The 8264-nt window shown below is 31.0% G+C and overlaps 2 protein-coding genes across 6 annotated transcripts in view; one reads left to right on the top strand and one right to left on the bottom strand.

Annotated features, from left to right (window-relative positions):
- The window catches only part of LOC117173445, a 34001-nt gene extending 29809 nt beyond the window's left edge, over positions 1-4192 (bottom strand). For all 5 annotated transcript variants that reach the window (XR_004467185.1, XR_004467183.1, XR_004467184.1 and 2 more), the window contains exon 1: positions 3782-4192. The gene's annotated coding sequence lies outside the window, so the exon portion shown is untranslated. The remainder of the gene's footprint in view (positions 1-3781) is intronic.
- A 366-nt stretch (positions 4193-4558) lies between these two features.
- Positions 4559-8264, top strand: part of LOC117173110 (septin-2) — a 66937-nt gene continuing 63231 nt past the window's right edge. The window contains exons 1-2 of the mRNA XM_033361503.1: positions 4559-4576; positions 4862-4979. The gene's annotated coding sequence lies outside the window, so the exon portion shown is untranslated. The remainder of the gene's footprint in view (positions 4577-4861; positions 4980-8264) is intronic.

The raw sequence follows: 8264 nt of genomic DNA, 5'->3' as shown, positions 1-8264 counted from the left end.
TCGGATCCACCGAATAATATAAAGAATTATTCTTTGATTGGTGGATTCCTTTTCTAGTCGTAAGGTTCGCTGCTGACTGGCGTTGATTTGAAAATCAACTACTGCGGTTATTTAAATCCTTATAATAATCACAGGTGATGAAATGAAGAATCTCACAAGTTAAAATGCACAGGTGATGAAATTAAGAATCTCACAAGTTAAAATGTCATTTTAAATGACATTTTAACTTGTGAGATTCTTAATTTCATCACCTGTGATTACTATAAGGATTTAAATAACCGCGGTAGTTGATTTTCAATTCAACGCCAGTCAGCAGCGAACCTTACGACTAGAAAAGGAATCCACCAATCAAATAATAATTCTTTATATTATTCGGTGGATCCGAAAGGTAGGACGTAACATTTGTTAATATAAACTTTTTATTATTATTATTGTTAAATTCTATATCTAACTTTACTTAATGTTACATATAAACTAGATTCGACGACTCCACTAAGTTACGCGGAACTTATACATTTTAGATTCTACTTTCTATATCAAATATTTAATATTTAAGATCTCGAGTGACGCGGGTTCAATGAATATCAACGATTCAAGGATATCTGCCGTTCCTCCCCGAGTCACATATATTTATAACCTTGCATTTTTGGATTACGTGCAAGGGTAGCATTAGAGTAGGGGAGTCAAGTGCAAACCCTTGACGTTGAGCCTGACCAATAGGAGCCCGCTAACGAATGCCGTAATGTATTGAGCTGACCATGTAGGCCCCGGCGTACGTGACTTTTAATAAGGCTACATTTTCATGTATACCATTTTATCTTATTAGGTACATTAAGCAAATTATTTTATCCTAAAATTAATGAAGAAGAGAGAGAGAATGTTGAAGAATTTATACTAACACCCTAAATAACTTTAATAAGCATTTCATAAAACAATAATTAATTTTTTATACGAATTTAAATTAACTCGTATCCAACGATAAAGAATGTTTCTTCTTTATCGACTGAGATTATAAAATCAACGAGTTTAATCGACGGTAATACGCAAGCAGTCACACTAAGAGTTTCAATGTGCGAAATTTCGTCGTATGGCGGCGCTTCTCGCACCTGGCCCTACTTCAACATGGAATACAATGGGGAAAGTATAAAAAAAAACATAAAAATGTGAACATTTAGTAAGTTTAAAGATGATTCAATTAAACATTTATTATTTTTTTTAGCACAAATATTTCTAGACTGTTAATTACATGCATACAAGAAAAGAAAACTGTGAAATAATTATTTCTCAATTTAGGTAATTTTCATAAATAAGTGCAACTGATTTAATTTTATATACTAATAAATACACTAAATTGTTTCAAATACATCGAATTTTGTTTCTAAATTAGTCTTATTCACAATTTGTTGAAGAAGGGAAATACATAAATATATAAAATGTGGAAAATATACATGTTTGTATTTCTAAATGACATAATTATATACATTAGAGTGTTAAAACAATGCATTGTCCTATCGATAGAAATCTCAGAGTATACGCTAAAGATTCTCAAGGCTCTGAGAAGCTCTGAGAAATTCTCCGCAGGCACTCAGGTAGATATACTTAAAGGTCCAGGTAGCTCGTTTAAATGTTTAAAAGCTTAAAAATGTCCTTTCCAAATTTGAAATAGAAATACGATAATAAATAACAAGCAGAAGAATTAATAGAATTAATAATAATACGAATTAATAGTACGTTTCTCGTAAATGGAATGAGATACACCAAAAAATACAACATTTTTGAATTTTTTTAAGTGTCTACGAAATAAAACCATACTAATAACTTTTATTTCCCATCCCCTTCACCCTTCACGCAGCCCACCAAAAATGCAAAAACTACATTTTTACGTTTTATTGGTACTTTTCAGCAATTTCTGTCATCTTTTCCATGCAACTAATTACTAATGGATGATTTAAATATTCACCATGACTTTTTAAACAGTATCCAATTGTTTAAATAAATGTAAAATTATTTGAACAATTATTTACTCCCAAAAAATGTGAAAAATAATCGTATGTTTAGATTAAAATGCAATGATTTGTCATTGTTTGAAACAGTAAATTTTTAAAAAAATATTGTCATTTTTTAAACAATTATTTATTGTTTATTTTGAGATTATCTAAAAATTGAGCCAGAAATGTCCACTTTTTTCAAATAGGTATCCTGTGATACTTTTTGTAGAATAATTAAATAATTTTGAGACACTTCTTCAAATGTTTAACAAATTTCTATTTATTTATTATGAGATTTGTTTCAACAATTGAAAAGTGGTTAACTTATTCTTTCTATACACTATACAGTCAGGAACGTAAATATATGGTTTCTATTTTATTTCACTTTTTTAGTTAGCGAGAAAGAACTGCTTGAGCAAATAAAGATTTTTTAAACAAATAGAAATTTATTAAACATGAGGAAAAATGTATAAAAATTAGGTGATTATTTAACAAAACGTGGCATAGCATATTAATTTGAAAAGAAAGTTGATATCTCTGGATCCATTTTTAGAAATGATGAAGATAGACAATAAATAATTGTTTAAATAATTACATAATATTTTTAGAATAATGTAATACTCCAAAAAATGATAAATAACTATACTTCAATCAGAAAACACAATTATTTTTACATTCTTTAAGAACAAATAATTGTTTAAATAATTTATATTTCTTGAAACAATTGAGAATTGTTTAAAAAGACATGGGAAACATTAAAATTATTAATTAGTAATTATTTGTATAAAAAAGGCCACAGAAATTGCTCAAAAGTAACAATGATACGCAAACATGTAGTTTTTTAAATTTTTGGGTCATATTTGTGTGGCTGCGGGGAGGATGAGGGTGGGTTGGAAATAAAAGTTATTAGAATGGTTTTATTTCGTAGACACTCTTCTTCAATCCCTAGAAAACTTGGCACGTTTCGATGAAACCGTGGAACACAATTAAAATTTTTCGAAAATATATAAATAATAAAAAAGTACTGGTATGCATAGACCTTCCAGCTATCCTTTAGGAAAAAGTGTAAATATAGAAAAATCATTATCGGCCTATAATTATTTTCCTATAATGAAATTACTATAATTTTGCACGACTTTATGGCTACTAATAAGAATAATTATTCGATTAATTATAGGAAAAATTATAGTAAAATAATTATATAAATTAATAATATTGAAATATTGAAATAATTATTGCACAAAGTAGAAGATACCCATAGCTTTTAAGTTTCATTATACCTCCATTCTTAAACAGAGCTTCTTTAAATATATCAATTTTTATGTACTATTGTGTGAGTAGTTCAAAATAAATGATTCATTTATATTTCCTTCTACTTTTTGCAATAATTATTTTAATATTTTTAATTTCTAGAATTATTTTCCTACAATTTTTTCTATAATAATTATTCCAATCATTATTCCTGTAATCGCGAAAAAATTGTAGGAAATTCATTATGGGTTTATAGTGATTTCCACGGCAATAAAAGATCAGAAGACCAGATGTAAAAATTGTATTTATCTTTCTTTTTAATTGCTTCTTTATATTTTTAACCAAAAATCCTCCCGAACAAAATGGAATTTAAGAGAAGAACAAATATAATCACCAGTTGAGGAACAGCCATAGCCAGGGTAACACAGCTATTGTTAGGTTAAATTTCGGAAATTGCAATTAAAATTTGTATCTCTTCATTCATTTTAAAAATTTTTTCAGAATAAAGTATTATAAATATATTGGTTATAATTGATACATACTGATGCTATATCACATTTCTAGTAGAATCCTTCACTTCCCTTTTCCAGACAATATCATCGGGAAGAAAATGTTTGTCGCAAACAAACTGGCCAGCTATTACTACAAAAATCTTCCCTATTTATTGTTTTCTTATATATATTGACTCAATTGTGAAGTACTTTGGAAAATAAATTTTCTCCTCGTCATCAAGAGTCGAATGGTAGCCGGATTGACAGTTTGGAACATATACTTCATTATATATTTCTTTTTCTTCACCCACTCAATTTTGATACTTATTTTTACTCGAATCAACCGCTTTGAATTTTTTTACTCTTGTAAGCATTTTAGGCTTACATTTTATAAAAAATTATATGAATATTATTGTTTTAGCACATAGAAACTCATAGCAAAAAGGTCCGATACTTTTATATCTGAATTACGGAGAGTCCATGGACATAGGAAACAAGGTACTAGGCATGCCATTGCGGGGGATGGAATGAGGGGTGAGGTCCGCCACCTTTTGATGTCCCGCGACAAACATGGCAGCCCCCACGTGTTTATATTTTCATGCACAGTTTGTCGGCAAAAATGCTCGTGCGCATAATCAAATGGCACATTGTAAGATGGCGACTCTCCCCACTCATGGAATTCTCCCCCCTCCCGTGGATTCAACCCCGCTCGACAAGTCAGAATGGCGTGCCTAGTCCCGTGTATCCTATGTCCATGGGAGAGTCGGATAGGGTTGTGTCACCCTTAATCTATAGGATTTCATACTTGCGTTCATAATGGCGGCGGTAGATGTTGAGCGTGCAAAGGTGAGTGCGTTTTTTCGCGTTTTTAACTCGTTCGGTCCCCCTTTTATTTTGTTTATGTTTGCGAAGAAGAGTGTATAAGAGGTATATTTAAGTTTTTTGATATTTTTTTCGGTAATGTGTCTTATAATGAAACTTTTGAGTTAAATTGTTGGGCGTTCTTTCGGAGCAGTTCATCGCCGGCGATGAGCAATATCGATGGTTAACATTCCTTTTAGGACAGGGATACTGTTAATTTCCGAGTTAGAGAAGGTCTAAAAAATATAAATGGTTGATAATCTGTTGCAGTTGGAGGCTTTTGTGAGGAATCTGAAGTTATCAGGACATGTTGGATTCGACAGTTTGCCTGATCAACTGGTTAATAAGTCAGTTCAGAATGGATTCGTGTTCAACATTTTGTGCATTGGTAAGTACATTGCTCATTTTGTTACGATATTTTTGAGAGGCATATCCACATACGGAATACTTTCCATGAATTATTCAATCGTTGGAATAAAATTGTAGGTAATTTGTACTTCCTAACCTCTTAATTTTGCTTTCATAATAAATATTAAATGTCGATCATAATAGGCATATCACACTCCCTTTACTATTGTCTGATATTTGGTTACTTTTTCGAGATAATACTACGAAAAGTTAATTTTTTCCATATAATAAAAATAAAGTGTCCTTTTTAACATAAAACTGTTTAGAAAGTAGCGTAAACAGGGGGATTGCCGGCACCCTTCTAGTGAACGACACTGCAATGAAAATACTTTAAATAAAATTCCTCTGATATAAAATGGATACTTGATCATGCATAAATATTTTATTATCCATGTAAGTTGTATTTAAATATTTATTCAGTACAAAATTATTGCATTTATATTCATTAAATAGCATTTTTGTCGCCATCTATAAAATGACATGGTGACACTAAAAATTAGCGGTGTCGTTAATTTGAAAGTCCCCTGAAAGTTAGAACAAAAGGTATTTCTTATTTTGTAGTACTTTCAAAGTTTAGAAAATTATGCTTTTAAAACTAATTAAATAAAAATTAGTTTTTAATTTGAGTAGATTTAAGGGCATGTGATACTTCGTTGGAATGAATCGGGTTCAGTTCTCTCGGCTTTTTTCCACAAAAATGAAAATTTTTGAAAACTGAATTCGGAAATGCTATAGAATATTGTAACGGACGTACCCGGACTCTTTTTTTTTAAGGGTTATAACAACAAAAAGTGATTGTGCTACATAAAAACGGTATGTATGTGTACTATTTTGAGGTTAGACTCGTTTTTCAGCTTTCTGTCATTTCAATAATGTAGGTCTCTGTTAGTTTGGGGGCTCGCGACAATTCTATGGACGTAATTCCAGTACTCACTAAAATTTCAGAATCTTTTTTTTTTCATAGTCAACAGTTCGAAATTCCTTGACTGGATTGGAAATGCTTGTTTGAATGATAATAACTAACAAAATGTTTAACTGGCACCACCGAGAAACTGCCAGTCAAACTTCTTGTTAGTTTTTAGCATTCAAACACTCATTCCCCGTAGGTTTCAAGAGTACTAATGAAATTTTTTCACTCCAATTTTTGACATTTTTGAGAGTCTGCCAGTCAATTTTGGCACCACCGAGAAGCTACCAGCCAAACTTCTTGTTAGTTCTTAGCATTCAAACAACCATCCCCAGGTGGGTTTCAAGAGTACTAAAATGACATTTTTTCACTCAAATTTTTGACATGTTTGACAGCCTGCCAGTCAAAATTATTGTTAGTTCTTAGCATTCAAACAACCATCCCGCCATGGGTTCCAAGAGTACTAAAATGACGTTTTTTCACTAGAATTTTGGACCACTTTAACGATAAATTGTTGCAAAATGCACCAATAGCTGTTAGCCAGACAACGAATTTCGAACTGTTGACTGAAAACAAAAGAATCTGAAATTTTAGTGAGTACTAAAATGTCGTCCATAGAATTCTCGCGAGCTCCCGGAGTATTTCGTACCGATGCTGTCGGTAACACTCAAGAATAGTTATTGGAGAGAATTGTAACACACATAATCTCGAAACATCCACACAAATAAAATGTAGCAAAATAATTTTTTTTAATTAACCCACAAAAAAAACTGCGGGAAGGTCCGTTAGCATGTTCGCTATCATTTCCTAGATTTTAAAGACAAAATATTTATTAATCTAGGGAAAAAGCCGGGGGAATCTAGCACTGATAAAATCGATACTAATTCCTAAGCGCCACGCAAATTAATCAAATTTATGAAAATAAATTTTTTTTAATTAACCCACAAAAAAGTGTGCGGGGACTTCCGTTAGCATGTTTGCTATCATATTCCAAATTCTTAAGACAAAATATTTATTATTATATAAAAAAAAACCGAGTGAACCTGAAACTGGTAAAATCGATAATTTTCTAAGTATCACATGCCCTTAATATATTTGAAATTTTTTTATCGTACCTTAAAAACCAGTCAAAGACCAGTGAAAGACCAACAAAAGAAAGTTTTTAAGACATTATACGCATTCTTTAAATTGATTTTTATTTCAATGTCTTTAATGGAGTTTGGATGAATTTGACAAATTCGTGAACTGATCAAATGAACATAACCACACAATATTGAAAGTATTCCTTCTCAACAAAAAGTTAGTATTTTCGTTAAAAGACACACATAATTATACAAAATTATGTTTTTTATTATCTAAAGCAACTAAAAAATTAAATAATATTTCTTACAAATAACTATCTAAATTTGTTTAAATTCAAAATCAATACCGGTGTCGTTCACTATATTTAAATAAATTATTAAAAAATAAATATATCAATAGTTTGGCAAAGAATAATTATAATATTATTACTGGGTACTGTCTGAAATCGGTAAAAGCTCCCCTTTCAGATGAATTCATCTTCGATACCATACAATAAGCAAGTAAATTAATATTCTCTCTTTTCTAAACACTTTTTCATAAAGTGTCGGTAATACCCCTGTTTACCTTACTAATATTTCTATTAAAAACATTGGTTGAAAATTAGCAGCAAATTCTAGTTGAAGATAACCAGACTGTGCTCGTTTTTATCTGCATTATTTCTGTTGTTCTTTTTCCCCCGATAAAATCCATTTAGTATCCATTTGAAAAGAATAATTGTTCAATTCTTATTCATGCATCAAAATTTCACGTGTAAAGGGAAAAGTCAAGAAAAGGAAACCATTAAAATTCTAACATTCAAAGTTATAATTTAGCACTCTAAAATTGTAACTATTGAAGGCGATCTATTTGAAACCATTTAGTTTCAAATAGTTTGTTTTTGAATATTTGATTTATTATTAATATTATTATTACACCATTCAGCCATTTCCATTTCAGGATAGGCGTGACTCACTGGGTAGGGGAAAGGAGTAGTGTGTGGAAGGGATAGAGATTTTTCAGATTGATCCAGAATTCTCGTGCTATTTAAGTAAATAACACGTTCTTTCCGCAACACTGCTCCGACCCAGGTTGCTGATCAATCTCCCTAGCAATCACCCCAAGCGAAGAACCTCACGAAGTCGTTATGTAAGGTTCCCCACTTGGGTCCATTTGTAGCCAAGGTCTTTGTTTCAAGCGTCATTCACTCTACTGACACTCTTTTTATTAACTATTTGCCGCCATACTTTCCTGTCCTGACATACTTCTCTAGCTTCTTTTATGTCCATGCATTTTTTC

This window comes from Belonocnema kinseyi, chromosome 5 (assembly GCF_010883055.1).
Source record: "Belonocnema kinseyi isolate 2016_QV_RU_SX_M_011 chromosome 5, B_treatae_v1, whole genome shotgun sequence".
NCBI classification, from domain to species: domain Eukaryota; kingdom Metazoa; phylum Arthropoda; class Insecta; order Hymenoptera; family Cynipidae; genus Belonocnema; species Belonocnema kinseyi.
The sequence above is the reverse complement of the archived record's forward strand: the minus strand, read 5'-3'. Positions and strand labels throughout refer to the sequence as shown.